We start from the raw sequence: 22,498 nt of genomic DNA, 5'->3' as shown, positions 1-22,498 counted from the left end.
GATCATAGGATCCATAGTAGGCTCCAAAATTTGGGTGTGGGCCAAAATTTTGGAGGGTGTTGCAGCCGCTACAACATATTCTTTACTTTGTGAAAGGAAGTTTTTAAAATTTTCACAATAATGATTCACCCCACCCCCCACCCCACCCAATATTCTCCTGGTTTCTAATAGATTGACATGCACATCTTCAAATATTTTCAATTATGCCAATTGGGTACTCAAATTTATGATATCCTCCTTAAGATCCTTCTCCTTTTCATGTAGGATCTGCAAAAAAAATCTCCTTATATTTACATGCAATTGTTAGCCTACTAAGTTCAACAAATAATTTATATATTACATCCATAGCTTAGTCATATTCAGCTTGAAGTAACTTCATTCTATCACCATCATCATCGCTAGGCATCTCAATATGGCTATAATCAAATTCATCTAATGTATGACTCAAAAGTAATTCATCAGTGTTTATACCTTTAGATTTACCTTGCTGGAACACGCTCAGTTTTGTTGAGAAATTTTCTGATTTCTCCTTATCATTTGTTTAACTCACATTAGCGGAGAAGACTCTTTCTTTTGAGAGTCCTTCTTATTTTTATTCTTCTTACTCTGCTTCTCGACCTCTTCATTTTTTTTACCATATAACACCTGCAATCTATCCCAAATCTCATATATGTTATCTTCTCCAAATTTTCATTACGAATATTATCATAGATAACACACTTTGTTTGTGCATTCTACTACATTATCTTTGGTGAGGGAGGATTTGTACCATATCCTTCACAAATTAACTTCCAAATGTTAAATCCATAATTTAAAATTTATGATTTAAATTTTTCATCCCATACCTTGAAGTTTGCAGTAGTGAGCAAAGGGACTCCTTGACGATCCATCTAAAAAAAAAATGAACTTTTTCACCTGGATCTGCTTTCCATTGGTTACTCTACACCTAAAAGCCTCACTCTAATACCAATTGTTCAAAGCTTGATAATATTGAGATGGGGGGTGAATCAATATTGAGAACTATGGATCAATTTTACCGTATTTTTCCCTTCTTTATAAGTAACAGAATATTGCATCAATTAACAGTTCATTAAGAGATCATAACACATGAGAAACATGCACAAATAAACCATAAGAGGTATATAATCATCAAATCATAAGTAAATAAATAGATAAGCATGAGAGTAACCATCAACACATGAACACATTTTATAAGGTGGAAACCCAAAGGGAGAAAACCACCATATATTTTTCTCTACTTCTATCTTCTTATTATTAATCCAAATATTCTTTTTACATAATCACTAGCCACCACTAATGTAAAATCCACAATTTTCCAATCATGCAAGCAACACTCACCTATCAGAATCCACCACTTCTTGAACTATGCAAACCACCATCTGTTGGAAGCCACTACTCCCATGAATTTCCAGGCCACCACCTATTGGATTCCCCAACATCCAATAGTCTATCAAGCCACCACTAGAAGAAAGCCTCTACTCCTAAGTTCTCAAGACACTACTTGAAGGATTTCACTACACCCTAAATCCGCAAGCCACCACTCGCCCATTGAAGTCCCCAACCTTCAAGCTCCTATGTGGACCATGTTTCATAATATTTCATACTAAGATCCACCTGGCTGAATACAAACACCATGGGCCACACTTTATCCCATTTTCATACTAGACCCACTCTAACCTCTAATCTCAATAACTAAATACGATCTCAAACCCTCTAGAACACAAAGAACCTCTCACAATCAAACATCCTCTCTATATGATACTATTCTCTCACATCAAATCATCAACTCACACACTTTGTCTCAACCAAACAACTCATTCCTAAAAATAACACATCATGACAAACTCAAAATCAACATATCCCATAACCATGACTCTCACTCTTTACATCAGCATACATACAATTTATTTGACCATTTGACAACATATCCTTAACACAGGTACATCCTTTGACTCAATATAATTATTCCACAAGCCTTGGCAGCATTAACCTCTCACTCTTAGCCTCAACATCAATTTTACTCAAAAAAAACTCAACATAAAATCTCACTCTCATCCGTTTATTGAACACATATTAGCATACAAGTCATATAGACACACAACATCAATTCCTCTCTACAAGACTCAACCCATACATGAAAGTTATAGCCAAATAAGCTACAAGGCATGTGATATCAAAACACACCTGAGATAATATAATCCATATCAGCCCTTGATCTTAGACCCATGCTCTTCTACAACAACGAACTTCATCCACAACATCTAATATATGTGCATTGCCTCAAACATATTTTTCCATTGGTTCTATACACATTCCTCATTTGATCTAACCTCCATCATCCTGTCTTTAAGAAACTATGTGCACACAATCACAATGATCACACACCATCACATTCCATCTTTGTATAATGCACACTGTCACTTAAAACACACCCTCGCATATGCACTATTCAAATGAATTTTTCTTAGATGAACCATAACAATGATCCATACAAGAGGTATATAACAATTTTCCTCCTGCACTCTGAGTCAACCGAAACAATGCATTGGACCAGATCACACCAATGAATGCATTCTATAACGCTCAACAATTAATTACGGTGACTTAATCAATCGATAACTAATTCAATTAATGTGTGCCAAGTGGAATCGATCAAACCATAACTAAACCATCAAGGCATTCACACTCACGTAGTAGGATTAGATCAAATGTACTCATTGTGGACCAAGTCAAGTGAGCCTTCCAAACATTATCTTGGGAAAATCCAGTGGTTTATGTGCATGGTTTTTATTTGCACACCTACAAGAACGAACACAAGTTATGCATGTTGAATCTGGGTTACTGGTCTGGATTTTCCAAAGAAAATATGGGCTACCAAATTTGTGGGCACGGTTTTGCCTCTTGTAATCAGCGTTTGTACTAAAACATGGGGAAACTTCAAATTTTAGCTCCCAAAAATTGTTGCCACCTATTTAACACTTCCTTAAGGACTTGTATAGCCTCTAGAACCTCTGCAACACACCAGACCATCAGAAAAAAAATCCCAGTGATATCAATGCCAACCTAAAATGGTTGACTATCTCCTAGGGTTAACATAAATGCCAACACCATGCCGCCAACAGAGCGATGGTTTCCAAATATGCCAAATCCAATCCATGCAATTAGTATGTATTGATGAGACAATCTTTTTGTTCCACTCATTTTTTGAAACATGTTTAATTTTAATAAAACTTTGATATGATCTATGAGATTGAATTTATTGGATAAACAATACTTCTTTATTTTGGGGAAAGATTGTCTTTATTTTAGACATGAGTTATTAAGTATGATTTGTATTATCATAACTCTATAAAATATAGGGTATGAAAGATTGGTAAAACGAAAGGGGGAAATGGAAAGAATGAAACTTTCATGAATGAAGGCAATGAAATGTTGTGCTTGATCATACTTCTATAAGTTTTGTGTTGAATGTCTTTAATACAAAACCATAGTTGTTTATCCTTTAAATGTTTCATTGTCACATATTATTCCTTTGGTGATTATTTGATTGTTTTTTAATGGTTCATTAGAGGTTGTATTATTTTTATGTTCTTGAATTGTGTATCAAGGATTAATGGCTGAATTTTAATTCATCATTCTTACTTTTTTTAATTCTCTTTGCTTGAATATAGATTAGATTAGTTCATGCGGTTTTTTCTTACAGGAATTAGTTTAATTCTTTGTGATATGTGCATTATAGTTTGTGGAATGACTTTCATAAGTTAAGTATGCCGCATATACATCTTTGTTGCAAATAGAATTAACATTATGATTTTTTTCCTTTTTCGATGTTATGTCATAGTCCTTCATTTCCTTGAATTGGTTATATTTGGTTCATATTTAATGAATGATCATTATACCAATGACGAAGTGAAATCAGTTATTTAATTTTTCTTATCTCTTGGCCAAGATAGGTAATTACTAATTTTCATTTGTTTATTTTGTGATTTTTAGTGTGAATTAATCAAAATAATCTAAAACTTATTGTTTCATGTTTTTTATAGAATCGACAAGTTGGTTGTGATCTATCTTGCTCCCTCTTATTTCCTATTCACATTGGAAATACATTTTGTTTTGTAGCCTTAGAATGATTCTCACTTAGAATTTAATCTTATTCTTAAATTATTTTATATCGTATATTAATATCATTCCTCACTAGTTAAGAATTATTCGTGGTGATTTTATAACATGTATATTTGTATATAATTGTTAATTTCTTATTTTTCTATCTTTTAGTGAGTTGTAAATATTAGTATAGGACCCTTGGAGAGATTTTAGCACTTTCTTTCTCTTGGCAGGAAAATTTATTTGGCTAACGGAGCCATTAAACCCATTAAGGACAACCATACCAAATGGCTTGGGTTAGATTTAAACAAGCTCAAATCAGGTTGCCTCCTCTTGTTGATATATAGTCAATTATGCTCATAAACAAGCCAATACCTCGAGTATGATTCTCAAAATCGCCAAAAGAAGCATGTACATCTAGATGGGAAGAGAAAGAGCATGGTGAATTACTTATGGTGCATACCCTATTGATGGTTTTTGTACAACCTATAGAGGATGGTTTCCTTTGCAAGGTAGACTCATTTTTCTCCTCCACTCCTTTACCTTTCTAGAACTTCATCAAAATTTGTATTTGGCTTGCAGCTCAATTTGCAACTCTTGAATTATTTCCATGTAAAATTATCCATAAAACAACAATCTTTCTGGAAATCCATGCATCTTATCGTTAGAGAATTGCAATCTCTTTCTTAATTCAATATTTTCCTCCTCGTCCTATTGATTTATGTCTTCAAGCTCTTGAAGCTTTTTCTCATTTCTAAAGCTTTTCTCATGGTTTTTATTTTGCAATGAAGAAACTTGCACTTCCAAACTACAAATGGAACAAATGGAAGAATCTAACACAAAGAAGAAAATTTGTTAACAAAACCTTCACAAATTTGCTTTGATACCAAACTTTATTTGAAAATTTCAAATATAAGATTGCTACATTTTTTCTCCATTTTAGATATGTTATAGATTTCTCATTTTTTTATCATTAACTTGAAAACTGGCATCATAATTAAAATTTATCATTTAAAGCTAAAATTAAACCGTAAGTGTTGGCTTGATGGGTCTTGACCGAGGTTCAAAGTTAGCTTCGCCAACCAACAAAACCATAATTTTTGGCCCTTTCGGCAACAATCCGCATAGCACAGGCTACAGTCTCACCTGAAGCAGTATTGGGGGATGATAGAACCAGGTTTCGAAATCCAAAGGTCAGTGTGATGGGTTCCTACGGTTTCTAGGATTTCTTTCGGTCTTCACGAACCCTAACCCTTAAAATATAAATAATTGGACTAACTCGTAGAAATAGAATCTAACCCTTCGCGAAATGATTTAAACATTCATAATAGTAAGTAAATAAGTAGATATACTACTTTCACGCATCAATTAAGCATTACTTCATATAAATTCAGAATAACATAGCGAATATACAGAAATTGCAGAAGTAAAGATAAATGCACATATACAAAAGTATGGCTCAAAATAATCTTTATTAGATGTATTATTTGTTGTTACAAAATCTTCTTCCCTACACACTCAGCTTGTGGACTTACCAAGGTCTCTACGTACTTAGCAATAGGAGCCTGACCTTTTGCCTAAGTACAAGAAACAGACTTTCCTAGCTTACCTAAATTTCCCATACAATGATCTTCTATTATTGAATGACCTCCTAGAATCTCTATGACTCTTCTATATATAGCCTTTGATTTTACAATACCATGGTCTGCAGACCATGTGTGGGTCATGTCACACGGAATAAGTCGATCTTGCGGACAAGATAGACCTTCCTAGAATCTAAAGAAGACCTAATGACAAGCAAACCAATCAGACACTATCTTTCTCTAAATATGCTTTTATAAACAAAGGCAAACAAGTGTTTTAGGCCTACCTTAGGTCCAACGCAAGTTTGTGGAAGCCTTCGCTCCTTTGATCCAAATGAGCTCCTTTGTCGCGAATCTGCAAACACAAACAAGCAAACAAACTAAATAGCACCTGAAAAGCCAATATCATAAAACATATTTAACATGAAAGTCAAGGAATTCATGAAACAAATGACATGAGACAATTTGTTGAGAAAAATGAGTTTGATTTTATTAATTCAAATCAAGAAGAACTTTACAACCTTTGCCTTGACGTTGTACAAGCTCCTCCCAGGGTCCAGCAAGAAGTCTCCTCTACTTTGACAAGTTTCACTCTCTTCCCAATGAAGCCAAAAAGTTATGTGATCTCTCCTCTTAAGCTCAACTAGGAAGTCTTAATTTCACCAGCATTTACCCTCAAAAATGTTCAGCTTCTAACCTTCCTAGCAACCAGCCCAATGCCTGAATTTATAGTGCAATGGAGGGAAGTTACTAGGTCCTCCTTCAAAGGGATAAAGCCCTCCTTCAAAGGGATAGCTCCTCTCATCAAGGGATTAGCTCCTTCTCTTTTGGGATGCATGAACCACCTAAGAGCGGCCAATCCACGTCAAAATTCCTTCTAGAATCATCTAGAATTTACCTAAAGTGAGTTTTTTAGAATAAACTTGCACCTTTTTGACTTTCACAGGGGTCCGCACCCACACCTTTAGGGACAGAGCGGACAGGTCCACAGTTTTTGTAAACAGAAGGTGCGAGACTGCAGGTAATAGTGAGAGAAAGTGCGAAACCAGAGTTTTATTGATTTTCAATGTCTTTCTCTCATTTTCAAAGCTTGACTTGAAGAGCTGAGGTCTGAGACTTGCTTAGGAGGACAGTACAAGTGATGATAGACCCATACTGACTGCAAATAATCATGGTGACGATATGTTTGTGTAACAGATTGCCCCCTAAAGTGCGAAATCTATAGTAGATGAGGATTTGATTTATCATTTAGGAAGAGTGAAGTACTCTATCATTTCGAGGATCATCTTGTGGAGAGCCCGGTTGGAACCTATAAAAACATTCAATGCAAGATATATATATATGAGATCATATCATCGCTGAGGTAGGCATTCCCATACTCGAATCAAAACTGACAGAAAACTAACTACTGCTCTGATACAGGAATGATCTTGTAATACATCACAAGTATAGACTCATGTGGACATAGTATGGACGCAGCCATCTGTTTATGAATAGTCCATTATATAACGAATACAAAATTCCTCGCAGCCTGGATTGTGGAAACTAGATCCAGGGTCTTCATTTCTACTTCCCGAAACAGTACGATTCTATCCATGCGAATGAATGTGTTGAAGTCGAACATGGTAGAAACCACTTGATTACCAGTCAATGATGTAAACTGTTAACAAGTGTGAGAGAAATCACCAGTGATGTCAATGGCTCTCAAAGTACCCAGTACAATCCATGAGATGTGAATAAATGTGTTGATGTCGAACATGTCACGGAATCCTTTGATCGAAGGTCAATGATGCAACCTATCATCAAAGGCGATAAACCTACCATTAAGGCATGCAGATCCCAAGGTACTGACGATTTCTGGATCATCTTTCTAGATAATGAGCTGAAGTCGATAGAAAGCGATCCGTCGTAGGCAAGCCCACAACATGAAATCATAGATCAAGTTGAAGAAATTTAGTTACAAGGACTGACTCAGGGATGGTCAAGATGGATGACAGATATTTTGCAGATGAATGGCTTATTGGCAGTGATCTCTTGAACACATAACGACACGACAGATGGCTTGGTAACAATTGACCCAAAGTTAATACCTAGAAACCGGCTGAAGACTTTCAATGTGGTTTGATCAACTGTTAGGCAAAGGATTTCCCAACCCAGGTGAATAAAAGTGTCGTGTTCAAGAGTGGTTACAAAGTATGACAAACAGACTCATTTTTCTCTCTTTCCCCCACCATTTCTGGCAAGTACCTCTTTATTTTTGACAAGCTTGAGGAGGATAACATTTGCTTGATTATAAGCTCATCCTTCGGATGAGTCCAACTTAGTTTAAATTCGAACCCTAAGAAGGAGTGGTTCGTTCCTGTTTGTAATTGAACAGGTCCCTTACTGTGAAATTTTAACGAGTCTAGTATAGGAGAAACTCAGCGTTTTTCAATTTTAGAGAATCTGAAAAAACTTAAGAAGACTCCAAGGTTGACCTTTTTCATAAATTTGTGTCCCCCAAGCCCGAAAAAGTATAAAATAATACTTGAGAGAACCGCTTGATCTTTACGACCAAGGAGTACTTTTCGTAATTAGTGCCCCTGATCCGAAAAAGTAAAAAAGTGATCAATGACACGTCGTTTTATAACCAGTATCGAATTTGAAACGACAAAAGTCCGGCAATATTTTCATGTTTTTACGGTCAGTAAAGAGCTGTAAGTGGACCGTCTTTTAATTCCGTTTTAACGAGTTTAAAATAAAAACTCGGCAATCTTTTCATGTTTCAGGAGTCAGAAAAGAGCTTAAAGGTGACTCTAAATGTTTTTCGTCGAAAATGATAGATTTCGCCTGAATAATCCGTTATCCTGAACAAAAACACAAACATTACTCATACCTGTTTGAAATGAATAAAAATGTTGCAAAAATACCTTTCCAAAGTGAAACATAAACAAATTTGCAATTTATTTACTCAAAAAACTTATAAAAAGGGCTTTCGTCAATTCATTTTTACCGTTTGAGTTTTGGGTGAGAAAATAGTGCTTTTGTTCAGAAAACTTCCCATGAAGATTGCGGAAAATCCAATTGTCGGAATCGAACGTCATCTTCTCCAGGTAATCCACATCGTCCTACTTTTCATTTTTAACCATTTCATTTCTTGTTTTAGGCTTTTATTTCATTTTTTGGAGGGCTTTTAGGCTTAAAACCCGCGCGCGGGGGCCCGCAGGTGTACCACTGCCAGCTCGCGGACCCCGACTTTTTCTCAATGGGGAAAAAGTTAGGGGTCCGCACCTTCCATGTAGGCAAGGTGCGGACCCACGCACTGTGTCTAACTCAGAGGGTGCGGTCCCCGTCGCAAGGGTTTTTAACCCAAAAATTCTCAAAATTGACCCAAACAAATTAATTTCTAGCATTCTAATTTGTCTTTTAACTTGATGCAGAGAGTACATCATGCTATATTGGCGTGAACGAGAGCATGAGGACGTGGATGCTGCCGCATTGAATCACCAACCTTCAATTGATGCATTGAAGGCCTGCGGCTTGTACAAATTCTGGGCCATTCCTGGCATGAGGGCCCAGGTGGATTTCTTACAGTGGTTGGTTGACAGATGGAGCATACAGGACCAGTGCTTCTTCATTGGTGGCCACCAGCTCGAAATCAAGCCAGCAGATATATATTTCTTGACTGGTTTGCCTAAGAGAGGCGAAGACTTGACTCTATTCGGGGCTAGGCCAGGTGGCCAGTCTGTCAATAGCCTCCAGCTAGAGTTCTGCAACAGCCAGGCTAGAGACAAAGGGATAGACATAAAAACCATATCCCTTCCTGAACTCATGGTGATCGCGTTTACTGTCACCAGACTTTGCGGGAGTGCCGCATTACATGTTGCCACCGGATCCCAGATGCGTATGGCAGTTGATTGCTTTCGAGGCACCATCTTCAACTGGTGCGATGCTGTGTTGGCCAATGTGAAAGGCCAACTGACCAGAGCCAAGAACGGACAACTAAAGACCTTTGGTTATGGGGCTTTGGTTGTGAGCTTTGGTCTGGAGAGGGTTCCCATGTTGATCCCGCAGCACCTTACTGTTGGAGCTGGGCTTCCTCGAGAGCCCAAACTGATGCGATGGGTCGCAGTTATGGCCCGTCATCCGGACGAGGGGACAGAGGTTGTTCGATTCAAACCTGAGTATTTCCAATGGTTGGAAAACCAGTTTTTTTCTATTCAGGACTTCCCTTACGCTGGGGTAGATTTTCGTGGTGACCCAGACATGGCTCTTCCACCAGGAGAGCAATTGGATGACTCAGGTAAAATCATTTTCAACATTTTTCCTATTTTAATTTTTTTTTTTATTTTTCCATCGTCCCAAAACTGATAGTAAAAGTTTCAAATGCAGATGTGGGTCCACAGCGACCAGCCGCTCTCCGGCCTTACGAGAGGAAACAACTAGTTGCAGCCGTGCCAGCCCCACAGGACGAATCAGTAGAGGTTTTGGCCGAGTTGGAGGGTCATCTCGAGCGCTTGACAGGAGATATTCCGGAGACCACTATAGATGACATTCCTCGTTGACTTCAGCACTATGTGATTGGGGTCCCAGGACCTTTTAGGAGGTTCCTTTGAAAGGTGGCCCGTGCAGTGGTTTCTTATCGAGATCATCACCAGTGATAGGATGATCACTTATTGTGGGCACATATGACATTTTGTTTTTTGTACTTATCATTTTTGCCGATCATAAGGTGTTTTTCAACCTATGATCGAGGACGATGTATTTTTTGACACACTCCTATCTATATATATATATATATATATATATATATATATATATATATATCACTATTACCGGCTTATATTGTAAATCATGTTATGGAATGGTTTTAAATTTACATGTATGATTATTGCAAATGTCTACTTAACATTCGAGAAGCAATTGCATCTACTAATGTATTTAAAGATCTTGGAATATGCTGATATTCAATATAATCAAATTCACGTTCCAAGAGACGCACTCTCAAAAATAATCTCAATAACACTGGATTTCTAATGGCATACACTCTATTAAGATGTAATACAACGAGTTCAGAATCTAACCTCACTATCAAACTCTAAATCCCAAATGAAATAGATTCAGATAATAACTCAATCACTACACTATACTTGGCAATGTTGTTCGTTGTTTGACCGAGGCTTACCCCATGCATAGATACCAACTCGTCAGAGGGCGAATAGATAACCCAAGCTGCGGAAGAAATGTTCTGTGTATTACGACAAGTACCATCAGCAAAACCAATGTATGTTTGGAGAGGCATCGACATCTGCAATATCAAGAGTAAAACCAAGGTAAGCAGGAATAATGACGAAAAAACACTCTCTAAGCTAAGCACACTGTTTAAACTAAAACACACCAGCTAGAAAGAAAAACTATCCTAACTAAAAAATCTCCATACCCATTATTTAAGCATAATACCTCTTCAGGTAAATACCATTTCTGGGTTTACCTAAAGAGTCCCCGTCAAAGTCTACCAATTCATAGGCCCCTTTTGCTAGCTTTCGCTTGACAACATAGGGACCATGCCACATAGGAACGAATTTTCCAGCTCCTAATTTATCATTAGCTTGATCGTAAACTAAGACTAGATCTCCTTCCGAAAAATTTCGAGGGGTCACATTTCGATCATACTGAGCTTTCATACGTTTTGCGTGAGTCTCGATTGCCAATGTAGCATCACGTCGATTCTCATCTAATTGAGCCAAGTATAACAAATGCTTTTCCTCTTTGGAAGTGGCTGGAAGTAACTTGTTAAGTTTTGGTATGTTCTATGCTAGAGCAATTTATTTAAATTTTCACAGTTAGCAATCACATCAGCATTACGATAAACTGCAGATAGAACATAAATATAATATGCAGAAGACAAGCCAAGACAAGAGGACACAAGATATGGCGCAAGCCAGGGACAAACCCCACAATGTGTGGGGAAACCCTTGATCAATTCTTCTTTTATGTTCTTCAAAGTTCAGCAGAGAAAGAGAGAGAGAGAGAGTACAATTACAACAGAAGTCAACACTTTGACTCGTCTAGATCTAAGCATAGATCATCTTCTTAATACATGAGATCAGTTGAAGACATTCTGCTTCAACTGATTCTCCAAGGTGACGGCTTCACCTAACATAGTGTTGCAGCTTGTACTCATGTTGCATCCGTCTCCCATCAACATGCTGCTCCTTACTAATGTGCCCATCATGCTGCATCATGTTGTCTCTTTCATCATCATGCTGCTGCTATACTTCTGTTGCTTCATCATGCTACAACATCATGCTGATGCTATACTTCTATTGCTTCATTATACAGCCATATGTATATCAGCCTTAGCTGCTTGCTATGGCTTGCAGCCTAGCAAAGCAGCTAGGCTATAGTTCCAGATTCCTAGACCCAAGGTAGTAGCTTAGCCCTCTGACTTCTAATCTGATGATAGTTGCTCCTAAACATATCTCATCCAAGTTACTGTCATATACAGTCATCACTTTTATGCACTAAGGTCACTGTCATATCTGAAATTTCTGTCATGGATAAACTGTATCACATATCACTGTAACATATTTTGATCAAAATCCTTGTCATATAACCATATGTCTCTGCCATACGAACATTCATAACTGTAATGTGAGCCTAGCCATATTGAATACAATTCGAGTCCACTGTAGTGTGATGCGATGCCAGAGATAGAGAAAATTCGAGCCACATAAATTTCGTGCCAGAGAGAATATAGTGACCTTGCTGCTGAGATTAGAACCTTAGATATATATGAACCATGAGCTTCCAAAATTGCATGTCTCAGAGATCATTAGTGTGCCACTGTAATTCAAATGCGTGCCTCAATGTATATTAGCGTGCCACTGTAATTCAAACGCGTGCCTCAGAGTATATTAGCGTGCCACTGTAATTCAAATGCGTGCCTCAGATTATATTAACGTGCCACTGTAATTCAAACGCGTGCCTCAGAGTATATTAGCGTGCCACTGGAAGAGAGGGAGCATATGTAGAAATCTCTTACTCCACCATGCTGCAGGTTTAATGCAGCTCTGATGGCTATCATTGAGGTCTGCCGCAGTATATACATCTGTTCCTCAAACTTCGCACTAGATCGAGAGCTTTTTGTAAGAAACACTTGTTCAACAACAGGCTCTGTTTGAAGAGCCGATTTACCCAATCCATTATTGTCAGTTATGACATGCCTCCACCCCAGCACTACATGCCCCAGTGACTCTGCGACCTTGTTAAACACATTTTTGCTTTCCTCCCGTCGAGTTTCAGAGGTTGGTAAAAGGAACATGCCAACTGCATACTCTTCTTGAGGCGGCAAATCAAATCCAGCATCTTTGACAGCCTCAGCCAAGAACTCATGAGGAAGAGCAATGAGAATTCCAGCGCCATCACCAGTATTTGTCTCGCAGCCACAGGCACCACGATGTGACATGCGCACCAGCATTTCAATTGCATCTGTAACAGTTTTGCGACTGGCTTTGCCTGAGAGCTCTGCAACGAAGCCAACTCCACAAGCATCTTTATCAAGCGTGGGATCATATAATCCTAGGCGCTCCTGTGGGATCTCGGACAGAGCCATGCGGACTGTCATAATTATGAGCTTCGGCGATCGCCTGGGTCCTTCAGTTCTCCAAAGATGCATTTTCCTCCCCATAATCTTGCGGCTTACTGCGGTTAGGGCATCAACCTTGGGCAAGTGTATCTTTTGGTTCTCTCCTTCCAAAAACCCAGACGTGGAGAGGAGATCACCTCAAGAATACATGTCCAAAATGACTTCGAATCCTCACCAATTTATACTAAAAATGTAGAGGTTGAATAGACACGTCGGTTGGGCTTCTAGAGCCTACATAAGTGCTGGTCGGCTTGATAATAATTACATAAACAAAATAAATTCATATCTCCATAAATACTTATCGGAATCGGATGATCTTTGGATCAATCCTACACCTCTCGACGAGAGGGATCCAATAAAATTATCAGCTGCCATAAATAAGCCGACCCACATGGAGTTTGGCCCTGGTTGCCAATTTAACATAACTCGATGGCCATTTACAGTGATGGGATTTCGCATTCAATGGGTAACACAGCTTCCAAACCATAGACTAGTTGGAAAGGAGTGAACCCTATTGATGTTTTTACTGAAGTTCGGTATGCCCAAAACGCTGAAAATAGCATGTTATGCCAATTCGACTGATGAATCCCAATGATTCGTCGGATCATGATGACTAAAACTTTGTTGATGGATTCAACCAGACCATTAGCTTATGGATAATAAGGAGTTGAACTATCGTGACACAAACCAAGCTGGCCTGTAAGTTTGGTCATCATAACGTTTCGAAAATGACACCCATGATCAGTGATTATCGCTTGTGGGACACCAAACCTAGCAATTATATGATTGAACACGAAAATTGCAGCTGTCTTGCCGTCTACCTCAAATGTAGGCATCGCCTCGGCCCACCTGGTAAAATAATCTACCGCAAGGATGATATACGCATGCCCCCCGTGTTATAGACATTTTTGGGCACTGCAACCCCAAGCATAAAATGTCCATAAACCAAGGGCTCCTAAGTCCCTAAAAGTTTTGTTCTAACCCCTAAAGGAACAAGGTCAACTGATTACAGCTTCTCCCAGAAGTTCTCCATGAAAAACTGCTCAGAACTGGTCAAAACTGGATCATCTCACTTGCTCCATGGCCAGGGTGCGATGCATCATACCTTGTACACACGGGAAGTGCGTTGCATTTCAAAAATCCCTTCTATGGGGTGCGATGGACGGAAAAAGACAAGTGGCGGAGACAGTTTGCGAGGTGGATGATCATGGAATCTTCCAGAAACTTCTCCTGGGACACTTGCCTCTCAGAATCGCCCAAGGATGAGTAAGAGATCAATGAGATCTCCAAGTGGCATCAAGAAATATCAGAGAGAAGACACTAATCAAAAACCCAGAGCTGACTCACACCTCTGCAAATATCTATACATAGATCTCTCATCCCATAGATCCAGAGGTTAGAGGCTGGAATTTTGCATATTGTAAGGAATTGTTGTTGGTTTCTTGAGACAAACATCAGATTGTTGGGTGATCTAAGCTTTGTATGAGGTGAAGAGGGGCTTCTTTTCTGAGAGGTTGATGTTGGGTCAGAACAACTGGTTGTAACTCCTCTTGGCTCTTTCTTGTTTATCAATAAAAGCTATTCAAGTTTTCCTCCATGCTCTTGTGTCATTGATATTTGCTGCATTTGTATGGTCAATTTACATCTGATCCTAGATTGTTTATGAATATAGATCCATGTCTTTGTATAGTGCTACGCTACTGTGATCTTACAAGTACTTTGTGAAGCTGGGCGTGCAAGGGAACAAGTAGCGAAAGACTATCAAGGAAGAGAGGAATCAAATCAGGATATTAGCGCAAGACAGAGGTTGGTCTTCTTGTTCCTCTCTATCTATAATTCATAAAGGAAAAACGAAAGTAGCTTTTCTCTGTTTGTTTCCAAGGCAGCTGTCACACCTTAGTGGGATAGAGCAGTTCTATATAGACACTTTTCCCTGTAACAAAATGGCGACTCCGCTGGGGAAGAATTAGTTTGTTTGTTTATCATTCCTTGTTGTCTATTTCATAAACTTACAGGTAGCATTCGAACTGCATTTGCCATAGCAAATGCAAAGTAGATAAATGCTACTTCAGTCCATCTATTGGATCTGTTTATGATTTAAACAACTGATTCACAAACTCTCTGATTGCCCTTGTGATAGCTCTTAGATCCTCCTTAGATCTACCCCTGATTGTTGAGTTACTGATTGCCTTTTGCTCGGCCAAAACCCATGAACTGAACTGCAAACTGTGACCCGGAACCCAAACAGAGTCTCGTTTCTGGCCCAGCGCAGCTACTGTTCAGAGAATCTGAACTTCAGCGCACTTCTCGAGTGGAGAAGGTGCACTTCATTTCAAATTCTCTATGTTGCAGGTGCACTGATCAGACTAGGCTTTGTGTAGTGTTGGTTTCTGTGATTCATTCTTTCCAGTTCTATTCCTGAATTTTGCTATATGTGATCAGTATATGTCTGTTTGAAACCCCTTTGCCTTGATGTTAGTCCGCCTCCTTTGTACAAAAGAACTGTAAATGTTTTTGTGTGTTTGTTGAATCATTTTCAGTTCTCCTTTGCAAAAGTAGCATAATCGTACTGTCGTCCTTTGATTTGAAACTGTCGCAAGTGTCGATTTCAATCATAGGAAAGAGTTTGATTGCTGTTGATGGTCGATTATCCTGTTACTATTGTTTTTGTTCTGAATTTGTGATTTTTCTAGTGTCAAGAACAAGTATTCATTTCAAAACTGTAAGGTGTTGTGATCGTCTCCATTTTTTATTTCGAAAAGAAACTTGTTGATATTTGTCGCTTGAAAAGAAATTCAGATTTGTGCATCAACTTTCTTTTTATCATTCATATACTAAGAAAGTCGAAAACAAATACATGCATGTGCATTTGCATATAGACAGTCTGATTGGTTTGATTTAGGAAAGTGCATCTAGAGTGTGCTCTTTGCTCTTTGTGAAAGAATTCTGTCTTTCTTTCCTTAATAGCTAGGATTTTCATTGCACAAAGAAGATAAAAAGATTGTTTATCATCTTAGATTGCATTTTAGGAATTACATCTAGATCTCGCGGTGAACCTGAAAGGCAAACTTCATAAACAAGATCAACTATAAAATAAATTCAATGAATCTAACAACGCTTTGGAACCTAACGCACAACATTTAGAAGTCTAGGCTAGAGACGTATTCTGGCGTCGTAAAGCCTGGTAACTGTTGTTCCCACTGATGGTTGGGTGATTCCTCCACTTTGAGACGATAAGTGCCAGTACGGACTTGTGCTCCCACGTACTGTCGAGTATATTTTGGGAGACCACATTAGGCTTAATCCTTTATCCATAGGAAGCCGTGTCTGCCACCCTATCGATCGCAACGCACTGAACACAGCATTCGGGAAGATTGACTGCCGTACCGTAAAAAGTATTCTGCAGTTTTGCGATTGGTTTGGTAATCCCTATACCTAGATTTCCAGACCAGTCCCTTTCGTTCCTTTTCAGACTCTTTAACAGAAAAGGTCCATCTGAGCACTTGTCACTTCAGGCTCATTAAAAATCGAAGGCAACTAGAGTCATCTTTTGTTTTTTCTCGACTCTTAAAAATTGAAAAAACAAGTTGTGTGAAAGCGTCTAAAATTTATTTTAATCGGAATAACATCACTGTTCCCTCATTGGTCTTAGAAGTTAGTCACCCTTCATCGCAAGTTCTTGTAGAATTGCTAGGAAATCTTTTGGATAGACTGGATATGTCTGAACAACCGTTGACATCCAGGACTGTGTCATCCGACGCAGCAGCGGCAGAACCTCCTGCTGCTACTCCAACGATGTTCGATGGTATACCATCTGTCCCGGCAAGTTATCAACAACAAGTCGGAGTCCAATCAGGGACTGTTTTGACCACATGGTCAGTTCCTATCTCTTCATCCGGATTATCATCTGGTATTTCTTATGTTGAAACTTAACAAATTGATCCAATGTGTCTTCAAAGGCCAATCTACCCTTTAAGTACTGGATTTCCACCATATGGAGGGCAGTATGCCTTTTCATTGTTCCCTCCCAGAGAACAACCATATGGGAGTTTACAACAAAGTTCAATTCAAACTGGAATTACATCCAGCGGTTGGGTACCAATACTACCTCAGCAACCAAGGGTTGTATATTCAATGCAACTAGTCCACCCTGTGTCGAATATTCCCACTATACCTGCTATGGTGACTGCGTCGCAAGTACAAGCGCTACCTGTTGTAGGTCAACCCCAAGTTTCTCAGGTTGCAATACAACAGCCTCTTGTCTCAACGACTCAATCACAACCTCAGGTTAGTGACTCCTTATCTGGAGCGACTCAGGCTCAAAAAAGTACTATGACTCCTCATCTTGGTCAATCATCCAGTATTGGGCAACAGCAAATGGTCCAACAACCATGGCTGATTCAAACACCCTAAATGATGATTCGATTAGGCTTCGCCTTTTTCAGAGGACGTTAACTGGTTCGGCAGCAAAATGGTACATCGAATTGCCTAGAGCTTCATTTGACAACTTCAGTACCCTAACCACAACCTTTTTAACCCATTTTCAGTTACTGATAAGGTACGAAACAGGAACAGAACTTCTTACCAATTTCAAACAAACAACGGCCACTCATATATCTGATCATATACATGAGTGGCGACGTCGTCATAGAATGGTGAAAACGTATGTTCCCGATCAGCTTTTAGTTGAATGGTTTATTAAGTCATTATTTCCTTCCATCACGGAAGATGTGGCAAAAGGGGGAGTCGTCGCCGAAGAGCAGGTTATCGCTCGTGCGCAATATTTGGACTTAATTTACACTCAGTCAGACACGCTCTACAATAAAATAACTGACGCTCCTAGACCGGAATTCTCAGTTCCTCCTCCTCCTAAATCAAACAATGACTCTCATGCCGGTGATGGCGTGATTGGCGCAACAGACACGAAATCGACAAAGGCTACATCTAAAAAGGCCCGTAAAATTTCTAGTCAAAATGCAAATGAGGAACTTCTTGCCTCGGAAGTAAATGTCGTGTCGACTGACAAGGGCAAACAACTGAAGCAACCAAGGGGCAAGAAGAAAAATAAAGGGAGAAAAAAGAAGCAGGATGACTCATCTCCTGAAAAACCTTCTACAAACCCTTCTGGGCAAAGGAAACCCCCTGCGGGGTGTCATATATGCGATGAGGATCATTGGACGAGAGATTGTCCACATAAAGTTGAAGTTAAGAAACTCTTTAAGAGTTCAAAAACCTCAGCAGTATTGACTGATCCGTTTCCAAACCCGGGAACCAAACTGGTTGCTAATCAAAATGCTTCCCGATCCCAAGTGCTTATGTTGTCTATCTCAAAGCAGCAAAATGATGCTTTGACAAGGAATAAAGATTACGGGAATCCACAGCTGTCGAATAACAAGGCTAATGAACAACCTAGTAGTTCAACAACAACTTTGACCGAAGTTGTGCCACCCATCATTCCTGAACCAATGATAAAGCCGCCAAAGGGAGTAGTACACAAATTGACATTTAATCCTCATGCCAAAGTAGCACAGAATTATAATATAGTAGAGGACCTGGCCCAATCGCCGTCCGCTATGTCGACACTTGAGGTACCGCAAAATTGCCTCTCCCAAAAGCAGGATCTATTATCAGTAATAGGTGGGATTGACCCAACGGATTCCAATCTTGTATCCTTTAATCACAAAGGATATGACCCTCAATTACCAGCTCAACTAGCTTTCCTTATTCAAGTGAAAGCCCTCAACAAAACTGTTCATCGAACAATTATTGATGAGGGGGCATCTACATGTATTATGTCAATGAGTTGCTGGAAAAATTTAGGATCACCACCCTTGTCGAGATCGTCAATGACATTAAAAGCATTTGATGGACGATCATACACTCCATACGGGATTTTAAGTAACTTGCAAGTTGAACTGGGGGGAAAAACAGTAGAAATTGATGTTGAGGTTATCCATGAAAACCTCGATTACAACATCCTACTAGGAAGGCCCTGGATATATGCCATGGCCGCAGTTGTGTCGACCTACTTCAGGAAGATTGCATTTCCCTTTCAAGGAAGAATTACAATCGTCGACCAACAAACATTTCTCCCCAACAGTTCACAAGTTACGGGAAGCATTCCAATGATCCATGGAAGCAATCATTCGCTTCAAAATATTGGAGTAGGCCTCCTAAAAGACCCTGCCTTAATGGGTACTTTTGCCCTACCGCCTTTGAGCAATTTGGCGGAAGTGGCCACAGTGGAAACCTACAATATGAAATCTTCTATATCTAATGGATTCGGAAGATTCCTAAACATTTTGTCAGCATGGATCATCGCCATTTTAGAAATATTGTAGCAATCAATTTTCTTGGCTTGGGGGGCAAACCAAATCAATGCTCATTGAGTGTTTGGATAGATAGGTCTAAGGAATATGGCACCTCTTCATATCCTTGGTCACATGTACATTCTACAGACAAAGGAATCATTCAGTCAATGATATTAGGGGAGGCACCATGGGAAGATTACCAAAATCATTCCCATCTCCCGGATTACAACAAAGATTATTCCAATGACCTTAATCATCCTTCAGTTTTTTATTTTCTATCAAATACTGTAAATATGGTGGATAATGAGGATAGTTCTTTTACTGTGTCAACCTCATTAAAAAATGAAACAAATCCCCTTTCCAAATCTCAAAGGTAAACCTTCATTCCAACCACCAAGTTGAATGCAATGAAGCTTGGGGGGCATGCACCTCGATTTGCATTATTATGCTGGGGGCATGCAAACTTATCACGAGCAGTGTTACTGCAAGGTTCAAGCTCGTTAAAAAATAAACCCGCATCGAGCAGTTTTAGCGCATAGTTCAAGCTCGTTAAAAAATAAACATAAGCCATGAGCAAATGTTTCCCCCCGCGTTTAAGCTCATTAAAAAATGAACTATTTCCTGGTAAATAACCACCGTGAATGTAGTACTTCAGCCTTTAAAAGCCTTGGTCGTTTTCTCATCATCACCTCCACTCTGTATTGGCCGATCATTCACCTCCATTTGATTGTTTACCCATTTTGAGGAACAGCTGCAAAGAGTGATCTCACTAGCCATCCTTGTAACACTGCCGTGATTGGAAAATTCCAAACCTTACCTGGAATCAGTTGCTACCCATTTTATCACTCGTTCCTCAAAAGACGAGTCTCCTTTAAGCTCTTTTCAATCGACTCGTAAAATATGAAAAGATTGCCGAGCCATTGGCCTCTCCAGCTCGTTAAAGGGACCGGAAGTGCTATCCCTCCTCTAAATTTTAATCTTTTTGGACCTGAGGTATTATTACACAAAAAGATCGAGCGCTTGTTTTGTTCGGCTCGTTAAAAGTATCGAAAATTCATCCCTTCTGTATTGTTTTATACTTTTTCGGACTTAAGGGATTAGATGACGAAAAAGGAATTTTGGAGTTTCCTTTATGTTCCTTTTTAGACTCTCTAAAATTTAAAAGGACCGAGTTATCTTTGTCGTTAAACTCATTAAAACTTAATAGCGACAAACTTGTCCATAGTAGACAAGAACGAGTTTCACTATCGCTAGGCTCGTTAAAACATAGCGATGGGTTTGCCCGAAGGGAAAATTATAGAACAAGCATATGTTATCCTCCTCAAGCTTGACAAAAATAAAGAGGTACTGGTCAGCAATGACTGGGGAAAAAGGGAAGAAAACTTGAAGAAACTTTGTTGGTAGCAAGTCGCTCTTGAACATGACACTTTCACTCCGCATCCAAGTCGGGTTGGGTTGTTTCATTCACCGGTCACATCACCATGGTCCCATCATACCATCCACATTTGGGGTTAATGCTACCAATCCATCATGTCAATGTCGCCGATATGTTCAAGAGAAGTCATTTAGAGAATTCACCTGTGTCTCACCCGCTACAATACATTTACACTCCATTCTTTCATGACTGCCACCCTGAACCTTATGTCACCAGATCGTTTTCACCTCCATTAAAATCATTTGCTCCGTTCCGTGTCATTGATGTGGGATTCATTAAGGCCCTCCTATGACGGATCGCTTCTTGTCGACATCAGCTCATTATCCAAGAAGTTGATCTAGGAACACCCCATTCAGTACTTTGAAGCTTGCATGCCTCAATGGCAAGTTTCTCACTTCCGGTTACAGGTTTACATCAATGACCTTCGACCGAAAGATTTTGCGTGGTGTTCGACGCCAAGTCCTTTATTCACATCACGTGAATTGTACTACAGTACCTTGAGGGTCATTATCATTATCGGTGATTCCTCTCGCGCTTGTTAACAGCTTACATCATTGGCTGGTAATCAAGTGATGTCTTTCCATGTTCGACTCCAGAACATCTCTCACATGGGTAGACTTGTACTTCGAGTGAAGATCGAATGAGATTGAAGACCCCGAATCTAGTTTCATCCATCCGGGCTATGATATATATTCAGGGAAATAAAGACATCAAATGTACATCATTGCTGCACAGATAATCATCCAATCAAAGGGATGATGGCTCTATCAGAATCATCAGTCTACACTCAGACGATTGTCTGTCCTATGTACATGAAAATGAATTTATAAAGTTGAGCATGGGAATTCCTGCCTCAGCTAGATCATGAAAATATTATGAAGATAATTTATTGTATTGTATCTTATTACAGGTCTCCTCCCAGCTTGAAAGAACTTCGGATCCTCATAATAAAGCATTTCACCCGACATCAAAAGATTAACGACCTCATGCTTTAGGGGGCAACTGTTATAGACATTTTTGGGCACTGCAACCCCAAGCATAAAATGTCCATAAACCAAGGGCTCCTAAGTCCCTAAAAGTTTTGTTCTAACCCCTAAAGGAACAAGGTCAACTGATTACAGCTTCTCCCAGAAGTTCTCCATGAAAAACTGCTCAGAACTGGTCAAAACTGGATCATCTCACTTGCTCCATGGCCAGGGTGCGATGCATCGCACTTTGTACACACGGGAAGTGCATTGCATTTCAAAAATCCCTTTATGGGGTGCGATGGACGGAAAAAGACAAGTGGCGGAGACAGTTTGCGAGGTGGATGATCATGGAATCTTCCAGAAACTTCTCCTGGGACACTTTCCTCTCAAAATCGCCCAAGGATGAGTAAGAGATCAATGAGATCTCCAAGTGGCATCAAGAACTATCA

At 39.3% G+C, this 22,498-nt stretch overlaps 1 pseudogene; it reads right to left on the bottom strand.

Moving 5' to 3' along the window:
* Window positions 1-12,663: 12,663 nt before the first annotated feature.
* LOC149190575 (glutamate synthase 1 [NADH], chloroplastic pseudogene) lies at window positions 12,664-13,377 on the bottom strand (annotated as a pseudogene).
* Window positions 13,378-22,498: the final 9,121 nt, after the last annotated feature.

This window comes from Pinus tabuliformis, chromosome 3_1 (genome assembly GCF_031772625.1).
Source record: "Pinus tabuliformis cultivar Carrire ecotype Pingquan chromosome 3_1, CPIR1, whole genome shotgun sequence".
Taxonomy (NCBI): Eukaryota; Viridiplantae; Streptophyta; class Pinopsida; order Pinales; family Pinaceae; genus Pinus; species Pinus tabuliformis.
This window is presented reverse-complemented; position numbering and strand designations above follow the sequence as displayed.